Consider the following 23,754-nt stretch of genomic DNA (forward strand, 5'->3'; position numbering starts at 1 on the left):
CCAGCAGCTGGGCCTTTCAAGCCTACAGTCATTTTTGGCTGTACTTTTGGGCATCATCCATAATGTTTTCCACTTTCTGTTATGGGATGCTACTGTTGGGACAATTAAAAAAATATATATAAAGAGAATCTCATTTGATGATTTTCTCTTTATTAGGTACACTGTGGTTTTCTAATAAAAACTGAATACAGTGTTTTATGTCTGAATGCTGCATTTTTTTCAACTTGTAGATAGAAAACCTAACATCATAAATCTGTTTTCCTCACCATTGCCTCAAAATCCCTAAATGTCTGCCGCTTGCAGATGGACTCACTGGAGCAAACCAAAAGGCTGAATTTCACCTTTAGTTGGGTTTTATTTGGTTCTTTCTTTTAAGGTAAGCCATTTCCCATAAGGGGACATTTTCTTTTTTTTTTGCTTTGTCAAGTTTATTTTCTGAGTTTGCATCTCCCTCCTTCTGTGTGTTTGTATATTACATTTGAATATAATATATATTATATATTAAATTTGAATAAAATATATATGCATATATATTTACATGAAGTTTGATGGAAAACAATCCTTCTAAGAGTCAAAAAGTGATCTATAAACATAATATCCCAAGGCATATTTTTATCTTCCATGTACACTGACTGGTTACTTAGTAGCAAGTCTGTCAATCTGCTGTTCCAAATGGTTTCTGTCTTTGCCAAAGTGGATTAAAGTACCAGACCAAAGATTGTGTTCTCTTCTTGCTGTGTTGGAAGTAGGCCCACAAGTCTAAATGTAATAAAATGAGAATATATACCTCATCGTCCAAAACCAGGGGAAGTGTTACATTGCAGATGGCAGAGGTTTAAGGACTTATTAAATTGATGTACAAATTAATTTTAAAAGAAATAGATGAATAGCTTTGGTAGACACCCCCTGCCAATTTGGCACTCTCTATGAAGAGTTATATTAATTTTGTGGCAAGTGGTGAATATGATAATGAAAGGAAGTCACAGGCAAGGGAATAGTACATAGTTACTGAAGGGAAAAGAAATGTGGCAAATATGGATTTGTTGCTGGATTTAAAAGCCTGGATATTTTCATAACTACATTATTTAATAAAAAGTAAAAGAACATAAGCTAATATTTATCAAATAGTTTATATGAAGTGATATTGATTATAGTGTTTTGCTTTCATATAAAATATGTGTAATATATAGAATCAATAATTTCATGATATCTTTTATGCATTTTACTACCTCATTAATTAAATATTGATAGGTCAGATTTCAGTTCCATCAGGTAAAGAGCTTGGAAGTTTGCACATCTGTTCTTATAATAAGAAAAAGCTCAAGAAACTGAAACTCAGTGACTTTTCTTCAACCTATCAGAGAAATAAGATTGCAGAGCAAACTGCCAACCCAAAATGTTGAAAGGTAAATAAATCCAGAGAGTTATATCTGAGACAAATTAACTACCTGGAGTAATGTATGCGTGATCATATACTATAGCCATACTGAAATGGTCATTTTAATGGACCAACTGCTGGAGGCTGAGTGTGAATTAGAATGAGATTGAGAAACACTTGGAGGTCATAGCTGTAGGAGAGCTTCCACACCTTCCCAGGCCTACCTCCAGAAGGTCCACTGCAGTCTCATGGTGAAGGACTGAGAAAGGTGCCCTTATGGTTCTGGCAGTAGAAAGGGGAGATTAATCCTTGCAAAATCCGTCCAGATTCATGTTTATAAAAAGAATTACTCTCCAAGACAAAAGGCTTTGCCAAAGCCTTAGTTAGGTGACAGGTATTTTTATCCAATCTAACCTCTTCTAGCCTTCCTGTTGCAACCTAAAATTGGGGAAACAAGATAACCAACAGGAGTTAGAGTTCAAGAAAAGAGATTCAGAATACTGTAGTCACGGAAGTGAGTAGGGGACAGAGACAGTGGGGGTGAGGGAGAAACACTGTACAACTGGAGAAACACTTTTGAGGGCCACAGCCCAAAGAGACAAGCTTACTAAAAACTAAGATTCAGTTGTACAATTATTGAATACTCTCTCTTTTCCCTGTACCTTACTACTACACCAGTGAGGCTCTAGTATAAGAACAGTGGCTTACAGCTAAACAGTCTGAAAAAGGCAGACTCTCTCTATGAGAAATACTTAGAGAAGCCCAAAGTCAAGAGTTGTGACAAAAACAATGACACTGGAGGAATTTGATGCATCTGGCACCTATAGCTACAGCAAACATTAAACAGAACCCAAATTCTACTCATATTAACATAAATCAACACTAAAAGCACATTTACCTCAGTTTCTATTATCAATACAACATGTCTTGCTTTCAACAAAAAATTAACATACATGCCATAAGGCAAGAAAAAACAGTCTGAAAAGTCAAAATAAACACCAGCATCAGACTCTAAAATAGGAGATGTTGAATTATGGAGCATAAACTAAAATAATTATGATTATTAATACATTAAGAATTCTAATGGAAAAAAACATACAACATTCAAGGACTAATGTATAATATAAAAACAGATGGAATCTCTAAGAAAGAATAAAAAGGAAATGATAGAAATCAAAATACTTCTAACAGAAATGAGGATTATCTTTGATGGGCTTATGAGTAGATTGAAAATGGCTAAGAAAAGAACCAGCGAGCTTGAAGATAAGTTAATAGAAATTTTCAACACTGAAAAGCAGAGAGAGAGAGAAACAGAAAAGGCATTATATTTGTAGAGCAACAATAAAGATTATAGCAGGTTCTTCTTAGAAACCATTCAAGCAATAAGAGAAAAGAGAAATATTTAAAATGTTGAATGAAAATAATCATCAATCTAGAATTCTATATTCAGTGAAATAATTCTTCTAAAGTGAAGGAAGAACAAAGTTTTTTTCAGATAAACAGAAATCTGAGGAAATTTACTAACAGCAAAATGTAGCTGTATGAAATATATGAAGAAGTATGTTAGGCAGGAGAAAAATGTTATAGGTTAGATACTTGGATCTGTGTAAAAAATCAGAGTCAGTGAAGGAATAAATCAAGGTAAAGAAAGATACTTTATTGTTTGTAATTGATCTAAAAGATAGCTATTTAAAGTCATAATTACAAATATGTGTTGAATGATTACAGTGTATATCCATGAGAAATGTATAACAGCATTGTCAGAATACATGGGCAGGAGGAATGGGGATATCTTATTATTAGGTACCCACACCATCTATAAAGTGATATAGTGTTATCTGAAGATGGACTTAGAGTGCTTAAAATGTATATGTGAATTTTAGGTCATTCAATAAAAAATATTTTTAAAAGTATACTTGATATGCAAATAAAGGACATAAAATGGAATCGTTTAAGATACCCATTTTTCAACAAAATAGGCAGAAACAATTACAAACAAAATAGATATATTAATGATTACTATATATGTGAATAGTATAAACATTCAAATTAAAAAACATATTGTCAGATTAAATATAAAAGAAGAACCAAATATATGTGGTATATGAAGGAATCATTTTAAATAAAAAGACTCGTGTGTTAAAAATTAAGAAATAGTAAAATATATGCCGTGCTAACATTAATCAAAAGAAAACTGTAGAAGAAATATTAATTTTAGACAAAGCATTTTTCTGAACATGTAATATTTGGGATAAAGAATATTACGTGGTGAAAAACAGATAATTTCTCCAAGGAGACATAACAATCTTAAATATGTATGCACTTAATAACAGGGCTTCAAAGAAAAAAAAAAGGAAAGAGACAGAAGCAAAAATAGAAAGAAGCAGAAACATTCACTATTATAATTAGAGACTTTAACACAACTCTCAGTAGTTGATAAATCTAGCAGGCAGAAAATGAGAAAAGATATATTTGATCTGAATATCACTGTCAATCCATGTGGACTTATTGACATTCATAGAATTTCCAAACAAAAACCACACAACACACATTGTTCTCAAGTTCACATGAAACAGTCCCCAACACAGACCATGTTTGAGTTATAAAACATAGCTCAACTAACATAAAACAATTAAAAACATACAAAGTATGTGTTTCCATCAGAAAGAAGACTAGAAAGCAATTAGGTGAAGATAGCTAAAAAGTTGTTATTAAATATTTATAAATTAAAACAATTCTGAATAATTCATGGTACAAATAATCAAGAGAATTAAAAATGCTTTGGACAAAATGAAGATATAATGTATCAAAATTTGTGCGACACAGTGAAAACATTGCTTAGAAAGAAACTTAAAGAATTAAGTTTACATATTAGAATAGAAGAAAAATCCAAAATCAGTAATCCAAACTTTCACTTCAAAAACCAGAGAAAAGAGAGCAATTCAAGCTTAAAGCAAGCAGAAGAAAATAATAAAAATTATGATAGAGCAAAATTCATTGAAGTTGAAAAGAAGAAAATGATAGAGAATATCAATAGAACAAAAAGCCTGATCTTTGAAAAACGAATAAAATTGATGTCTCTGCTGAGAATATTCAAGAAAAAAAGGCAATAGACACAAAGTACCAGTATTAAAAATGAAAATAGGTCATTACCACTTACCCCATGGATATCAATAGGGTAATAAAAGAGTATTATGACACAATTTATGTGTCCCTCCCACCCCAAATTGGTAAGTTAGAGGGTATGGAAAAATTTCTTAAAAGATACTATCAAAGCTCACAGAAGAACGAATAGCTAAACCAAAAGATTTAAAACAACACAATTTACAATCGCAACAAAAGGGCAAAAGCCTGACAAGCTGATCTCAAGGAAATAGAGAGTAGAATGATAGTTATTAATACTAGAAGCTGGGAAAGATATGTGTGTATGTGTGGGGACTGGGGATGACGACAGGTAGATTAATGGGTAGAAATATACAGTTAGATAGAAGAAATAAGTTCTAGTGTTTTATAGCATAGAAAAGTGACTAGAGTTAACAACAATACATTGTATATTTCAAAATGGCTAGAAGAGAAGCTTTGAATGTTTCCAACACAAAGAAATGCTTAATGTTTGAGGTGAGGAATATCCTAAATATCCTGACTTGATCATTACACATTCTAAGCATGTATCAAAATATCACATGCACTTCATAAATATGTACAAATGTTATGTATCAATAAAAATAATTTGAGACAGCCCGACTGAAGGATAAATGATCTATTAAAGAAGTTGAATCAATATGTTAAATTTCCATTGCTGCTTTAACAAATTACCTTACACTTAGTCTCTCGAAGCAACAATTATGGTTCTATATGTTGAAAGTCCAAGTTGGTCTTATTTGGCAAAATCAAAGTGTCATCAGGGCTGTATTTCTTTCTGGAGGGTATAAATAATTATTTGATTTTTTTTTGTCTTTTTAAGTTTCTAGGCCACTCACATTCCTCAGCTCATAGCCCCTTTACTTAGTGTTCAAAGGCAGAACTTATGGATTGACTTATTTTCACAACATATCGCCCTGATTTCTAATTCTACTTTTTTCTTCTATTTTCATAAATACATAAATATATAATTTAAGACACTCTTCCCAGTATAACTCTGTTAATTTGCAATTTGAATTTCATCTGAAAGTTAATTACCCTTTGTGATATGATATTAACATATTCACAGGTTCTCAGGATTAGAGTGTGGCCATTTTGGGTGAAGCCAATGTTCCGCCTACCCAGTAAAAAATGACTTTCAAAATAAAGAACTAGGCCATGGTTTACCTGGTGAACTTTACTGAACATTTAAGGAGGCAATGACCCCAACTCTCCACATGCCCTTCCAGAAAATAGAAGCAGTGACAACATTTCCTAAATGTTTGTCCCTTTTATGAAGAGACATTTTTGGTCACTTATATCTGTATTGCATTACCAATCACAACAGGAAATTCTATTTATCATCATATTTTGACAAAGTATACATTTTGAAAGTTTTCAAATTTTTGTCTTTCCAGGGCTTAATAAAGAAACTGACATGTTTTGGTTAAACTTGAGAACACAATGTATGGTGCCGTATTTAGTGCTTCAGTACATTTCTTTTAGAGCTATCAAGAAGAAATATGAAAACACAAAAATTTTAAGACTGCATATGTTCTGAATAACCTGATTACATTTTGAGGAATTGGTCAAACTCAGTGTAACAGAAGTATCTAATTCAAAATCAAACGGATGACTTTGAGTTTAAAAAATTTTCATCAGTGAGATTTTGGTAGTCATTTGATGTTGGTTGATTTAGTAGGGGATTTAAGCATTTGGTAGGACAATATTTGTTAAATATTTGAGAGTGATACAGTTTTCTGTTTTAAAATGTTGTGAACTTTTGTTTTACTCTGCTTTATTTTGGTCAAAAGAAAGTGAGTGCTTGCATTAAAATTGCATTTAAAAATACATTTGTAGCAATTGTACTATTCTGAATTCTCATTCTCTTTTGTATTGTTTTTTGATAACCTGAAATTTTTTTATTTCAGAATACTTAGAAATGGTTTTTATGCCTCAGCCTCCCATATTTTGTCTAGTTGGAACAAAAAAGCCACTGGTCATGTGTTCACACATGATACATACCCATACCAACTGTCCCTAATGAACAAATAATTTACTACCAAAAGAAAAATCTATATTTTAAAAATTTTTTAAAAAAAGAATTGAGTTTTCAGAGACATTTAAAATGCCACTAGAACACAAGAGATATTTCTCTCTATTGTTGTGGGACATCAGAAGCAGGCATGTAGTTAAAAACAGAGCAACCACAAAGGTTATTAAGAAATGGAAGAGCAACTGTTGTGCTTACATAGACTGAGTGGCAATCCTACTTCTTTTTTTTTTTGTAGTTTTATTTATTTATTTATTTATTTATTTATTTATTATTATTATACTTTAGGTTTTAGGGTACATGTGCGCAATGTGCAGGTTAGTTACATATGTATACATGTGCCATGCTGGTGCGCTGCACCCACTAACTCGTCATCTAGCATTAGGTATATCTCCCAATGCTATTGCTCCTCCCTCCCCCCACCCCACACCACAAAGGTTATTAAGAAATGGAAGAGCAACTGTTGTGCTTACATAGACTGAGTGGCAATCCTACTTCTTAAAGTTACCCATTCTCAACACAAAAAATATTGAGTTTATGGCTACCCTCAATTAATACCTTCAAAGAAACTGCTTGCATTTTCCCTGGCATGGTGGATTTTCTACCCAAGAATTGTTCTCAGCTCTAGGGCATCCATAAATTAGGAAGCTTTCTGGGAGTGGATTTCTATGACCTCCATCTTCATGGCTTTCATGCTGTTTTGTTGTTGTTATTTCTCCTTAAATTCCACATACCCCTGCCATATTTGCACCTGTTTTACTCTGGTTTCATGTTTTACCAAGCATTTTAACTGCATTTCTTCATTTCCAAGAACCCCTAAAGCAAATTGTAAGTCAAGGTATAAAATTAGCCTACGATGAATGCCTTTTTATTAATTGTTTACATAAAACAGACAAAAACAATTTGTTATGGGAGTTGATTTAAACATAGATTTTGATATAACACATGCTAATATTTTAAAGACAATTTTAAGGTAAGTTATGAAGGAGATTTTACTTTAAGGTGAACTCCTTTGTGTAATAATTCTGGATTCTCACGAATGGGTATTCACTTTATATCCCAGACTTCTTCTTTCAGACTTAGATAATTGTGGCCAACTTCTTACTTAATATGTAGACCTGGATGCCACTCAGGCATTTTAAACATAATATTTCCATGCCAGAGACAATGCTATGTTATCACTTTATTGTTTTTTTTTCTTTCTTGGCAGATATAAATACTACATTTTCTATTTTTTCATGCAGTTAGGTTTAGGGCTATGAAACTAAGTTCTGATCAATGGAATATGGATGAAAGCAAGTGTCTTCTAGGCCAGGCTCTTGAAACATCCCAACAGATCCACTGGCCCTTGAACAGAAAATTTGAAAGCTTTGTGTACCAAAAGGCATAGATACAAAATGGTCAATGAGCCGGTCTTAGGAAGACAGCTATCCAATCAGCATTGGTCTGTGACATGAGTAAGAAATAAATTTTTCTTGTATTAAACCAATGAGATTATGGTGTTAATTTATTAAGGCATCACAGTCTTCCTTTAACTTGTGGAATGATTCCACCTTCCACCCAATAAACCCTGTTCTTACTTCTTAAACTTGTCAAGCTCTTCTCATGCATCAAGAAATTTTAATATTTAAGTTTTTTCCCCCATAATGCCAATGTATATGCCATTTTCACTGGCCAGGTCCTTTTTACTCTGTTGTTTCCTCTACACTCTTCAGTACATATTATAATTTTATTTTGTGGGTTAAAATGGTTTATCTTGTCTCTTTTATTAGACATTGCTCAATGAGAGAAAAAAAAAAAGCAAGTTTGTCTTTCTGATTGCAGTAACTCCAGAAATTAAAGTAAGTGCCTGTTATTATAGGTTTAATATAGATATGAGTTCAATGAATGAGTTATTAAGTGAATAAAAAACCTTTTATCCCTTTCCATGATGAATATGGTTTAATATGTTAGCACTTTCACTTTCAGCTTAACAAAAATAATGTCCCTGTAAAGGCAGAGAAGATAGCACCCACTAAATGTGACTGCCATTAACCGTAGGGTTACTGACTCACAACCAAGGTATTTCATGAACAGAAGTGACATCAAATTCAGACTTCTGACACTGTGAGGCATAAGTAAATGGACAAGAAATATTCCACTTTTATTTCCCTTGCTATGGGAATTCAACTGATGCTTGCAATGTGGTTAATGCCATGAAGAGGAAGTCAGATCTGCTCTCCCTCAGTTATTACCACTTTAAAATCTAAGTAACTGTGGCAACATTTATTCACCCTCAAAGCTTTTAAGATGATTTGAGATTACGATTGAAAAGAAAACCCAAATGATTTTCTAGAAATTACAGTTACCTAAAGGAAAAACAAAAAGATCTATTCATTAGAGACTGTTTTTGGTGAAATGCAATAAATTCTATATTCACCAGAGTTGATATTTCAGTAAATATTGCTGAATAATTTTCAACAAGCTTTTACTCTAAACCAGCACTCTAGAAGTTACATAGCAAACAGTGATTGATTGTCAGAAGTCAGGACTGCTGCAATATTAGAACTAACATGAGTACATAGAGGTTGCTGAAGAAAACGTGGTTTCAATAGTTAGCAAATAAATCACTGTGTTTAGGTAACAAGGAGAATATATAAAGTTTTCTTACAGCTTGGACATGCTACATATTTCAATAACAGCTGTAATCAAACAAAATAATAATTTGACCATTCAAAATTTAACATTTTACTTTGTTTCCTGGATATGCAGTATGTGCATGGCTTTTCAATACATAAATTTAGGGAGTTAAAATATTAGGTTTTCAACAAGAAGCAACTAATCAGTGTGTTGTGTACTGTATTTTACTTCTTACACTGGAAAGTGTGGTCAAAGTGTCCAGTGACAAGCAATCATTTAAAAGCACAGTTTGTGAATTCTTAACAAAAGCAAAGATACATTGCCATAGATTGGCTCTTCGGGCTGCTCACTTTGTGGAATCAGGCATGATTATCACAGAAAAATTGATGCAATTTGCATATAATCAATAATTGATTGGTAAAGTGTTCTTTTCAATTGATTATTTTTTGTTTTCTGAGCAAAAGTATGTAGTGAGGAGGGAGTAATATTTTAAAGCAAATCTAATGTAACTTTGCCAAAGTAAAAAGAATCACATAATCTTACTTCTGAAATTTATACAATGTCAAATCAAATAAAAAATGTCCAACATCACATCACTGAACTATGAATAGGAGATTAATGTGCAGTTTCACAGTACCTATTACTGATGTGTATCTACTGCGGAGTTAGTGTATTTTTAATAAAAAGCTCATATATGCAAATCTTGAATGATCTGTGCACTTTCAAAGTTCTCAGATCTTCCACTAGTTGTTTCACATATAGAAACACACACAACACACACACACACACACACAATTTCTTAAGTTATGGTTAGGAACACCTATTATTTTGTGTAGCGAGATTGATGATTTCCCTCATTTACATATTTGGGGAATCAGATACCTTATTTTTCTTATGAGATTTGTGTTGGAAGTCTCAGTATTCCAGCTCTTAAAAGTTAAAAACTATGAAAAACATAAGAATGCCTTTCGTCTAGTGTAGATTTTTAAAAACTTAAGGTAAATAAAGGCCTTTTTACAAAAGCTAGACACACAGCTCAAAGGGCCTTTATATTAGCATTTGAACTCTGCTGAGGAAAAAATGGCAAACTATCAGAAAGATAGACCTGCACCTCAGTATATGTTATTATACTATATTTTAAAATCAAATTTTCCCTAGGAAGTACATGATAGTGTAAATCAAACTATGTTCAATACTAGGAAAGTTACAAGGTCACTGTTACAGGATCCTTGGGGTGTTGCTTTTCCAGCCAGAAATCTCAGTGATTGGCGGCACCTTTGCCTGAGTTTTGCTAAGGGCCACTGGGTTAGTTCTGCCCACTCGGCCCGGCAGGCTGCGGTTCGCTCGCATTACCAGCCTGGATCCCACACGTGCCAAGGGTGAGCCACGCACGAAGTAGTGAGGGCTATGTAAACAAGTGAGCATGGGGTCTGGCCACTGCTCACAACGAAGCGCTGTAGTGGGGTAGGCAGCTCCACGCGCCAGCATGAGTGTCAGGTCCCTGTGAGGCTGAGGCTGGACCAGGCATACCACAAGCAGCTTCCACAGCTGGGACCAGGGACCAGGAACACGGTGGTGCCCAGAAGCTTAGAGATGCCAGGAACCACAGAGCCCCAAAGAGGGTGTCACAGTCCTAGTTTGGAGATTCCTAGGTCTAGGCTCCCTGAAGGGCCTCAGCTCTTCTTTCATCTCTTCTCTCCTTCTCATTGCCTGCAATATGGGGAGCAAGGGGTGTGTTTCAGCCCTGTTTTTGTTACAGCTCTCTCAACTCAAGCCATTTGGCAGGTCCTGAGTTCTTGTCCTGCATCCAGGAAGACTGAGGTACGTGGACAAGTGGAGGGTGAGCAAGGTAAACAGATGTTTTATTGCAAAAGAACAGCTCTGAGGAGACCCACAGTTGGTAGCTCCTTCCTGCAGGCAGGTTGTCCCAACGAGTATCCAGCTGTCATCAGAGAAGAGTCCCACAGTGGGTAGCTCCTCTCAGCAGGCAGATCCTCCCCTTGTCTGCCTAAGTCTGTCTGAATGTAGGTTTTTTACGGGCTTCAAAGTGAGGGAGTGTGGGCTGATTGGTCCATGGGTGGCCATGGTGGACCGGGAAAAAGTACCGTAAGTTCTCACTTTAGTCCACCAAACTGACAGCCCAGTCCCCAGGCCTCAGGCCTTCCCTGGCCTGAAGGTGGGATTTCACCAGGGACTAGGCCACAGCTTTGCTCTGAAATTGGAGCAGCACTAGGAGTGGAGAGAGGCCAAGGCAGCAGGAGCAGGAACTTTTGAGCCTGTGGGGGCAGTGGTCTTCCCAGGCCCCCAAGAGTGCAGAGATGCCTGGGCCCACAGCTGCAGCCCAGAGACTGCAACTGCACTTGGGAGGGAGGGCAGGGCTCCTGCCCCTCCAACTTGGAAGTGGTTGGGGCTTCTGCCTATTTCTGGCTCCTGTCAGCTCCATGAAAAGCACAACCTGGGCTGCGGCTCCCCCACTGCAGCCAGCATCACGGCAGCAGCAGCTCCAGATGGGCCACGGCTGCCAACATCACTATCAATGGAACAGGAAGAGCCTCTGAGTGTCAGTAACCAGAAATCTAGTTTGAAATCCTGCATCTTGTCACTAATTTGGGAATACTCAGATTCTTTTTAGAAGATACACTGTCACACCAAATTGTTAGATATACTGAGGTCAAACTACTGTAATCTGTCTAACTAGTCACTATTATATCAAAAACCATCATCTTTCCAGCTGTGTTTTTAATTGAAGATAGTTTTCTGTAAATTACTAACATTCAGAACTACCCAAAATGAGATATTTGCAAATATTAATTTAAAATATTCTAAACCATGATAGAGGCTATACAAATCTATTGTGTTTTGGCCACAGAAACATTAGTAGTCTCTGCTATTAGTCTCCTTTTATGTAATATGTAGCATTTAGTGTGTGAATTAATGAATGATTTAAATTCATTCTCCTTGCCATAGCTCCCAATTGACTCTGTTTCGTTTTATTTTAAATTTTATATAAGGGTGCATAACTGGCATGATGGAAAATGCGTTATAAAACCATAATGGCAACCATGGGGTTTTCTAGCTAAAAGGAACAATTGCAATCAACCGTACCTGTTATGTTTCTCCCACTAGCAATTGTTCAGTCTTGGTTCTATGGCAAACATTTCAAATAAATAATAAGTGTAATAAAATGTAAAACTGGTGTTCTCTCTTGAATTATTACAAATAAGGCACACTTTAAGTATTATAAATACCTGCTCCACGAGCAGCCAAGAATATTAAAAGGCAGAGTAATGGGCTATGATAACTGATGCAAGTATATAAATTGCATACTGTTCTTTAAGTCAGAAACATATTCAGATAAGAGAAAACCATAAGAATTTCAGTAGAATGCAGAATTATTTGATTGAAAGGAAGCAAATGATAACCTGTTTTTGTATGAGGTTTTTTTTGAAAATGTTTACTCTACTCATTACTTACAAGGGCAAAGTAAATTCCCCTACTTATTGATTCTGTGTTTGCCTGTGTGACTTGTTCTGGAAGATAGGACACAAAGCTGAGTGGTGTTGCTCCCTCATATCTATGCCACAACCATGAGAAAATCATGTGCCGCTTAACCACTGGTCCCAGGAGTGAGATACAATTCACTGGGAGAGTGCTAATTATTCCCATCTTTGCCCAGCCTAGATAAGTTCTGAGAATAACTGACAGTGGGTTTTAACACACTGACTTATATGCTTTTTTTTAGCCTTTTTATGGCAATCACTGATTACACTAAACTCAAGACATATTCTACAGTTTTACAATATCTTGATACATTGGATTTCTGCAACCTGAGGTTCTCATGCCCTTTTCACAGCCTTTCATTGCTCTTTTCAAATGCCACATTTCTCTGAAAGCACTCTCTTATCAGAAATTATTTTCCGTCTTATGTCTGCTTCCCGGGACACAGCTTTTGCAAACACTATTAAATTATACTTTGTGTTATAACTTTCTGTGTATTCTTCACATTTCTGCTACTGGAGTATACCTCTGAAATATGGCTTGTGTAATATCTCACAATTCCCTGTTTTTAGAACCTGGATATTGGTTATTATGTGTATTTAATAATGGTTTTAGAAAATCCTTGGTTTTTTTTTCATTTAGATAAGAGCATCTGTGAAATAAGTGAATAAACTAATATATTTTGGAGTCCTAAACATACATACAAATCTATTATTGTTTTATTGGGAGATATCATATGAAAGTATATCAATTATTATAAGAACAAAATAAGCATGTCTTATACATTTTGTAAGTCAGTTCTGGAATCATCAGCTTGCAGATTTGAAAGCTGGCTTGGTTGTTTCTGATTTCCCACAACCATCAATTATTTTCTTTCCCTTAATATGGTTAGAAAAACTCTAGTCTCATTCCACTGATATTAAAGAGATATATTCTTCAATTTTTTAACAATATAATAGAAGGGCACTTACTTGATGCACAGATGTTCTTACCTAAATGAAAAATAACTGAGGATTTTTAAGCTGGAATATTAAAATATCTTTAAATATTTCTCCTGCCACAACCCAGAATCCACAAGGAGCCTTGGTACATTGTTGGAGAATAACATTTAGAAACCAAGGTATGGGCTGGACTATGAATGCTCGCATTACCACTGGGTGGCCTTGCTTATGGGTGTTCTCAATATAGAGAGGAAATAGACGTATGTTTATTAATCCACACAAAAAATATTTGTAGTTTTGCATCTAACTGAAAATGTATATGTGTGTACGTATACACACATATGTGTATATATAGTGTATGTATATATAATTTTTATATATCACACCATACGTTTATAATATTAATAACTGAATTCCAATACAATACCACAGAATTTAGCCTTTTCCCCTTTTCTTACTTGTAAATTATTCAACATTGAGAAACCTAGTTCTTATCAGCTGTAATACATTATTTGTTTGGTTTGTTCTAGTATACATACAAGGCACTCTCAGAATTGCTAACCTATATCCCTGTGGCGAGCATATTTATTGTATTTGTATGTAGTATTTTTTGTTTTTATCCCTACAGTATCCAGTCAGGATATTATTTCCAAAGTTACTTAGAATAGTTCTGTTCTTCCCCCAATTTTTGTGTTAATAGAGTATGTTTGTTAGTGTTTGTTTTCTATTTTTTTGTTTTCCTCATATTATAATTGATTTTAATTTTTTTTAGTTTTTCTTTAGGGTATATGAAGGATATGTGAAATATTACTGTGGTGCTAGCAGTCCAGCTATAAAAACAATATACTCAAAGAAACATCACTTCCTCCTAAACTCTGCTATCTCATTAACGATACCTGCTGTGTTCACTCATTTTCTTCCTACTCACCACGGAGAATAAACTAAACCCTTTAATGTCCAATTTATCCTTTTTTTAGTGCTAAAAAATAAAGACATGCACACAATAAGATTCAAGTTTATTGAAAAACACAGGAGCCAACCTGAAGTAGCCTAACAATTTGAGCAAAAATAAATATCATAGTACTTGATTATAACCCATAAAACAAAAAACACATGTGTGTTTGTGTGTGTGTGTGTGTGTGTGTGTGTATGTGTGTGTACTACAAAGGGAAAGACAGTAACTTTGCAGTGGAGAAACTGAGCAGGTCAACAACACCAGTAACAAGACATAACGTCTTGAGAACTGTGACATGATACCTTGAGAACTCAACACTGGCTTTGTGACATTCTTGACAAAAATACAGAGCAGCTTTCAGTCATGCAGAAGCATCAGACCTATCCAAATTGAATGACATTAGACAAAACACATGATCAACATATTTTGAAAGTGTCAAGGTTGTGAAAGACTAGGAAAGCCTGAGGAACTATTTCCAGACTACAGGAGACTAAGGAGAAGTAACTAGTTGCAGTGCAGAATCCTGAACTTGATCCTGGATGAAAAAGAGACAAATAGTGGGAGAAAATGGTAAGATTTGAGCAAAATCTCTAGTTAAATAGCATGCTACTAATGTTAATGGGCTTTGGTTCTGACTGCCGTGCTAAGGTTATATAAAATGGTAATAAAGAAAGCTGGGAGAGAAATCCATGAAAACTCTCTGTAGAACTCTGCAACTATTCTCCATGTCTAACTTTAGTTAAAGAAAAAAAACTTTAAAAAGATCTCTAAGTTTCTTTGGATTTGAATATTTTGTTAAAAATTATCAAAAGTGTGCTTAGCTTAAAATATCTTTCATGCCAAAATTTGGAGTAGATTCCTGCTCTCTTGATTCCAAGTTCAATAATCTTTCCAATACTCTATGTCCTTCCAAATCTTTTAGTGATATTTTTACTCAAAGCACAATTGAGTTGGTAATGCATTAAACCTCAAATCCATTGTTTGGTTATATGAAATATAAAACATATTTTAAAAAATCTGTGCATACCCCTATTCCTGGCTCTCCTAAAAATAACCTATAAGCTCATCCACTTAATTTTGTGGTTACTCAATTAGTTATACTCTACAAAAGAGATGAGAAATCCAAGATTTATTTTTAAGACTGCAGTAGGTTGGCTTCTTTTATAGATCTTAGAATTGGAGGACAGAGAAAAAGCATTTAGAATACTTTTATATTCATTTTTCCTATCCTAAGCTTTTTCTTTAAATTTGTTATGCAAATTATCTCTGCAGTTCTAAAATGCCCTTTCTGCTTCTTTAGGAACACTAAAAATTATCTTTAATAAGACAAGACATATTTTTAAAATAGTACCAGTGGAGAACAAATAGTAATTATCAATGTGTACAAGACATGATATTTCTCCATACCCCCAAAATCAACATTGTCACTCCTAAAGTCTGGTTAAAATAATACTTCCTGATGCTAGATTATTAAATAATACTATTAGGAATTATTGGCTATGTCAGTGATTTTTTTAATTTTATTGTATTTTCCAGCACCATTCAGTTATCTGACTGGTAAATTGTTATTTAAATACCACCAATGACTATTTAAATATGCAGAAAATGAAGTTCCCAAACTTACAGGCTGAATTATACAGATGGTCCTGGAGTGCTATTGCTGATAGTATTGAGCAATTGATGTTTCATAGCATTTAATAAGAATAAAACTATAAAACTGGCATATACATAAAAGTCATTGGCAAAAAAAGGAAACATTGTTATTTTGGAACATATTAGTAAAATACAGATTTTATTAAATTGTCATTCCAGGTTCTGAAATAATAAGCTGGCTGTGACACCATGACATGTTTCCCTGTCCCCATAAATTTAATTTATTTATAAAATTCAAATTTATATCATTTTCTTACATCTTGCACTATGGCAATATTATTATTTAAATCATTGATTTTTGCATAAGTTACATTTCTATTTTGATTAGCTAATTGAGAAGATTATGATCATCATTTTAACTTGGAATTTGAAGCGCATTTATTTATAAGAAAGATCCTGGACAGAAACTCACAGAGACAAAGCCATTTAAACAGCACATTGCTTTGAGAATCCCACAGAGCTGAACTTGATAGGAGTTGCTGGTAATGCAAACCCTGGGGACATCCTTATTAGTCTGCCCACTGAGTGGACTGTGTGTGTGTGGTGTACTCCACGGGCCAGCAATAGCTAATAATTTAAAGCTGATAGAAGAGTCACTCCAGACATTTAAAATGCAATCACCTACCTTTGCTGACATTTAAAATAGAATGAACCAGTATAGCTCCTGAAGTTAACTTGAGATCCTCCAAAGGGATCCATGAAGTTGTCATGTGGTTTTGTATTCCCAAGTTTAAGTTCAACATGAACCTTTAGGCCATGAGGTGGCGGACAGGAGAATGTACTATATCATCAAATGTTTATTAAGTACTTGGTCTCTAGATGTAGAAAGTTAAAGGATTTCCTGCCTAAACTAAATCATTTCTGAAGATAGGTCATCCTCTAATAAAATAACTACCAAATGCCTGCTGCTGCTGCTGCTGATGGCAATACAATATTTAAAATGTAAATACCAACAAAAATACAAATATCAGAAGAGATCAATTAAGATAGGATATAGTTGTCAGAGTTCAAAACAGGTGGACTCTGAAGACTCCTGCTCTTATTTATGACCTCGAATTTGTTTTTCTCCTCTCTTCATCTGAGTTAGGGTGTGTTAATAGTGCTTTAATGAAATAACTTCTACTAACTTCCACTAACTAAAGAGAGAGCAAGGCCAAAATGAGCTTTCTTTCAATCTGTTCCTATTTGTTCTATAGATAGCAGAGTTTCTAAATTTAAAAAGTCACATAGAATTTAAATTTGTAGTGCTTTAGAGATCAATCCCAAATTACTCACTATTTTTATTCTCTCAGTTGTTTCATTGGAGATCTTGGAAAGCATAAGTAAACCTAAGTTTTCCAGGTTACTATATTTCTTGAAAATCTATGCATTAAAGTTCCCCATCCTCTACAATGGAAGATTACTATAACATATTGTAAGTCTGAGAATCTCATAAGTTATGAATTACATAGGATCTTCCAGTCTAATTTGCACAAAATCCACATCTCTTAATCAAGAACAATTAAGAAAAGTCTGACAATGGTGCCTGTATTAGCCTGTTCTCATGCTACTTATAAAGACATACCTGACACTGGGTAATTTATAAAGAAAAAGATGTTTAATAGACTCACAGTTCCAAATAACTGGGAGGCCTCAAAATCAGGGTGGAAGGTGAAGGAGGAGCAAAGGCATGTCTTACATGACAATAGGCAAGAGAGAGAGTGCAGGGGAACTGCCCTTTGTAAAACCATCAGATCTCATGAGACTTATTCACTGTCATAAGAACAGCACAGGAAAAACCCACCAGCATGATTCAATTACCTCCCACCAGCTCCCTTCTATGACATGTGGGAGCTATGATTCAAGAAGAGATTTGAGTGGGGACATCTCCAAACCATATCAGTGCCATTAGAAGAAGCATAAGGCAGAAACTCATTCACATCCCAGGTTTGTTTACAAGATATAGGCACAGAGACTGCTGGAATCAAATAAGCTTTTGGTCCCATATTGTTATAGTTTAATATATTGCATAGCTGTGGAAACACAATTAGTTACCAATGAACTATGTGATACTTTTCTTTACCATTGAAGAAAACATCTTGTGCATGTTTTTAAGCTTCACCTTCAAGTGAACCTAATATTTCAGTGTTGTTACCCCCAATTTCATGCTAGTCTTTGCATTCTTAAGCCTTAGTGGATTTAAAAGTTGGTGAAAAATAGCATCATAAAAAATTGGCTTTGCTTTAGTTTGTCATTATCAGAAATAAAATTTATTTAATATCAATTCCTTGTGGTTCTGATGTGATAATCATGCATAATATTATGATTTCAATAGCTACATTTTTGAAGACTGACTATGCATCCAGACCTGTGATAGGTCTTTTACTTATATTATTTCATTGAGTCATCTCAGTAGCTGTTTGATCATTTTTGTGTTCAATGAAACGCAAAGTTGAATAAAAATTGCCACACAACTAGTAAAGGTAGGAGATTTGAACCCAGGTTTGATAGACTGATACCTCTGTGCATTTCAACATTTCATCATAGTTTACAAAATCATGGAAAATCAGATAAACAATTAGATTGGCATTCTCAAAGACTCAAGGACAACATTTATTAGTGAAGTGTAAATTTTCCCCCTCAATTCTTAGGAAAACGTTCAGCACTTTACTTACAGTATTGCCTGCTGGACCTTTTATTCAAGCCTTGTGTTGATCAGCAGGCATAGGATTAAAGTGTTTTTTCTTCACAAGAAAATTGTAGTTTCTAGACTGGTGTTTCCGTAGTTCTGTAGAAAGCCCATAGTGATCACAATTCATATTGCCTGACAAACTTGTGAAATTTCTCTAGCTAAAAGGAAAATTTGCCTTTACTTCTAGTTGAATATGATATAAAGCTATTAGAAAAGTTGTGGATTTTGGATGACTATGAAGTTTGTATTACTGGTTTATAAAAAGGCTCTCTTTAGTTTTTCTCTACTTGGAAAATAGATGCTCCTTTGAGAAATGGACTCCACGTCTATCATTTTGTTATGATTCATCACCATTGTCATCCCTAACTGTACACAAAAGTGATGAAATTTAAAAGAATACATCAAGACCTACTTTGTCAAAAAGTCGCTCTACTTTTTGGCAACTTCTAAAATGGCAATTAAGAGACCAAATTGTTTGGCCTTTCTCCTACAATTATCATAAGGTTAAAATGTAGTAAGATTCCCAGTTAAGGGTAATTCTATTTACATTGGAAACAACTATGACATTTACACGATACTTTTACCAGATTTTGTGTAATTCACAGTTGCAGAAAATGGGTCTAAAATGAATATATAATAGTTAAATTTCATTTTAGGAGCTTGTCAAGAAATGTCTCAAATTGACTTTAGGACCCATTCGTGAAGGAGTACTACCAATTTGAATGGAGTGCATACTGAGGGAGAAAATCCTTAGAAAGTCAGATTCTGATTTAGATAATACATACATTCTGATTTACTCTTTGAAAATCAAAGAATTGGCATTCAGATATTATAGGTTTGGCCTCAATGACCAGTGGAAGTGATAATATTTCAATATCCAGAATGCAATCATCAGGAAGAACATGTCTTGGAGGGGTTCCGTGTTTCAATTTAATTTAGAAATGGGTTTGGACAGGTGGTTTAATACAGAAAATCTTCCCATATGATTGAGAGACCCATAAACAAGGATCCAGTTTGTGGATATGAGGTTATATACTGTTCAGTGCCTTGTCTTGTGGAAGGGACATACTGCCAGATCCTTTTTGAATTGAAGGGAATACCCAATTGTTTCTTATCAAAGTAGCGATCTCTGTGGAATTTCCATTTTTCCTGGTTTTCTATTCACCATCCCTTTTTACTAACAGGAACTAAACTTTCGTGTGTGTGAAATTATACACTCCCTGTTAGAAAATGTTGTTTTACTTTGCTTTGCTTTATTTTGTTCTGTTGTTGTCATTGATCATGATGTTCCTCTGAAGAAAATATCATATGCAGGCTGAGACTTTTTTTCTCTTCTTCTTTTTTTTTTTTTTTCCGAGACAAGATCTCACTCTGTCACCCACGATAGACTGTAGTGGGACAATCATAGCTACACCCTCAAACTTCTAGGCTCAAATGATCCTCTCACCTCAGCCTCCCAACTAACTAGGACTCAGGTGTGAGCCAACATGCTAAGTTATTTTTTTTTCTTTATTTTTAGAGATGGAGTCTTGCTATGTTGCCTAGGTTGGTCTCAAACTCCTGATCTCAAGCTATCCTCCTGCCTCAGCCTTTCAAAGAGCTGGAATTACAAGTGTGAGTCATTGCACCCTGTCAGGCTTAGTTTCAATGATTGGAGAAAAATGCCAAATAGAGGTTTAGAGTTGCTTTTCACAGGCATGGTGGCATGCCTGTAATCCCAGCATTTTGGGAGGCTGAGGCAGTGGATCACTTGAGCTCAGGAGTTTCAGACCAGCCTGGGCAACATGACGAAAGCCCGTCTCTACAAAAAAGTACAAAAATTAGCCAGGTGTGATGGCATGAGTCTGTAATCCCAGCTAATCTGGAGGCTGAGGTGAGAGGATGGCTTGAACCTGGAGGTCCAGGTTGCAACGAGCAGTGATTACACCACTGCACTCCAGCCTGGGTGACAGGGCGAGACTCTCATCCCCCGCAAAAATAAAGTTGCTTTCACATTGGTTTACTATAGGACCAGCGAAAATGCAATTCAACTATTATTTAAAAAATAAAAAGATATAATTGAGTGGACCATATTCTAATACTTACTGCTTCTTCAGGTTTACTATAATTTTGATCATGGACTGTCATATCTACATTCTTTTGAGTTAGGGGCAAATATTTGTTCTGAGTTAGACCAATGCAATTTTCTTCTCCTAGAATTTAAATATAAACTAACAGAAACTTATTCATTCTGGAGCTAATACTCTGATGTCCTGTAGAAATTACCTTTTTGTTCCTATTACATATTATATCCTTCTATTCTGAGGACTACCTTATAGTCTTCATATTATTATAACAACTTTTGAGTATTTTTTGCTTAGATTGTTTTTGTTGATTGTAACACCAAAACAACCATAATCACTTCAATCCCGTATACCAAATTACTATTAATTTTGTCTTTTCATTGTAAAGCTGGAACAGGATGATGCATTTAAATCTAAACTACCTCTGGGAAGATATACTGCCTTGGGATTTGTCAATTGTCCTTTGTTTACATTACATCCTAATTTCTCTGAATCTGGATTGTCCCTTTGAAAATAATCTTTTGCTATTCCAAAAAAATGGCATTAACTTGAATTTTAGTGCCTTTTCCCGACCTAAATAAGATTATATCGTTTCTGGAACTCAGCTGATTTTCCATATTTGCAATTCCTGAGTTGGATCCCTTTCCATTAGAATTTTTGTGTGTAACAATAGACTGTGGTCACTAACTTAATATTCTATTTCCAAATCCAAATTTAGACGCTCTACCTATGAGTTTTGTATTATCATATTTTAAAAGGCAGTTCTGCTGATAAATAATTCTCAGAGAGTTATTTCTCTTTATATTAGTAGATAATTACTCCATTATTTTCACACCGCATATTTGATGTTTTTATTAGAAAACTGATTTTCACTTAATTAGTAATAATGGTAATACGGCTTAAATATATTTCAGATTACTTTGCAACAAACTGTATTTATTTAAAATAATTTATATTTGCTTAGCCCCTAGAAAAATGCCTAGCACCAAAAAGGCAGACGGTGTATAAATTTTATTTAAAAGAGTGAATGAATTAATATAGAAACAATATGCCTTTGTATCAGCAAAAACAAATAAAAGTTAACATTTAATTAATACATTAAATAAATACATATAATACTGAAAGACCACAATTAATCTAAGAAATATTTAAAATACCAGTGTAATATTAAAATATATGACTTACACAATTTTTACAAGTAAAACAATGAGTTTGAAGTCAATTTTTTTTAAATGTGCCTATAACTTCAAAAACATTTATCTGTATTTGAATATAATTTCAATTTAAAAGTCAAAAGCACATATTGTATTCTTATCATGCAGGTTTTATTTTTCTGTTCTTTAGTTGTCTCTATCATCAGTTTGTGGGACTTTAAAAATAGAGATTTTAACATTAATTTTGGACTCTTTAGTTTTTAGAGTGATGTAAAGTAGGAAACAGGCACTCAGTATGTATTTAGAGATTAAATCAATTAGCAATTATAAATATTGCTTCATAATCTTTTCTTATTGCAAAGCTGCACTGGTATAATCCCATTTTAAAATATTCTATATCAATTATTAATAACAATTGTCTTGTGGTCAGAATATAACTTATATATGCATTTCTTAAACACATTGCATTCATTGACTCTTCTTTCAGCTTTCTGCCCACTCATTGCAATATCTTCTTAGTATTCATACAGTTCATTTAGTATTTTTTTTTGAAAAGAGTACACTGAATATCCTTCTTCCTTATTATTTGGTTTTACACATTTTTTGAATAGAAGGAAATGCCTGTCCCTGGATAGTTCTCCTTTTTACACTTTTCACACCTTTCTTTCTAATTTTATTACTTGACCACAAGTTGATTTTTTATCTATATAATTTTTATGCTAATCCCAGAGATCTGTTTTCCACCCCAGGTAGTCTGTTGCTGAAGCTTTTTGTTTTAAAATACAGGTTTTATTGATATTCAAGTATGGCCAGGCCAACAGACCAAGAGACTACTGCCATTGAAAAGGTAGTTGGGTATATGCACAGATCCCAAAAGGGCCATGTCACCATGCCACAGGGAAGCACCATGGTTGGCCAGGAGGCACAGGGAGCAACGGGAAAACCTGGGCAGGATTTTTTTTTTAAGAGTTGAGTTTTCACTCTATCACCCAGGCTGGAGTGCAGTGACATGATTGTTGCTCATGGCAACTTCAAACTCCTAGGCTCAAGGGATCCTCCTGCTTCCACCTCCCAAAGCACTGGGATTACAGATGTGAGTCACTGCACCGGCATGGCAAGATTCTGTATTGTGGTTTTCACAGAAAGGAATTGTTAGGGTAAGCACAATTAGGATTTTCTAGTTAGAATAATTTCAGTGGCTTCTGGGACATAGGTGCCGTTCCTAGTTGCCTGATACCTGGCCCTGGCATAACTAAGGCAAGGGACTAATATCTCTGAGTATGAGAGCCTGCTAAAGTAGTTGTGGGTGAGGGTCTGGCTTGGGACCTGTCGGTATCCATATGAAAGTCACATTTGCTGGCAAGCATTTTGCCATCTGTAATAATTAGCTAACCCTGTGTGGGAGGAAATTGGGGAATGGAGGATGGCGGGTAGTCTCTCCAGGGTATGCAAGGCTGCAGACATCAGAACATCAAAAATATAGATCATAAAAGACATGCTTATTATGCACTTTCATAATTATTTTTAAACTATGTATTTTTAATCCTTATTGTGATCCATTAGATTATTACATATCAAACCAAGTACTCATGAGATGTTAGGCAAACTTTCAGAAATCTTGTTGACTTTTACTTGTCAGATTACAGCAG

At 34.6% G+C, this 23,754-nt stretch overlaps 1 long non-coding RNA gene across 1 annotated transcript; it reads left to right on the forward strand.

Moving 5' to 3' along the window:
* The first annotated feature begins 8,321 nt into the window (after window positions 1-8,321).
* On the forward strand, window positions 8,322-14,576 carry LOC129060807 (uncharacterized). The gene is made up of 3 exons (XR_008527702.2): window positions 8,322-8,392; window positions 10,930-10,991; window positions 14,382-14,576. It is a non-coding gene; the product is annotated as an uncharacterized LOC129060807 (long non-coding RNA).
* Window positions 14,577-23,754: the final 9,178 nt, after the last annotated feature.

This window comes from Pongo abelii, chromosome 7, assembly GCF_028885655.2.
Source record: "Pongo abelii isolate AG06213 chromosome 7, NHGRI_mPonAbe1-v2.0_pri, whole genome shotgun sequence".
Lineage (NCBI taxonomy): Eukaryota > Metazoa > Chordata > Mammalia > Primates > Hominidae > Pongo > Pongo abelii.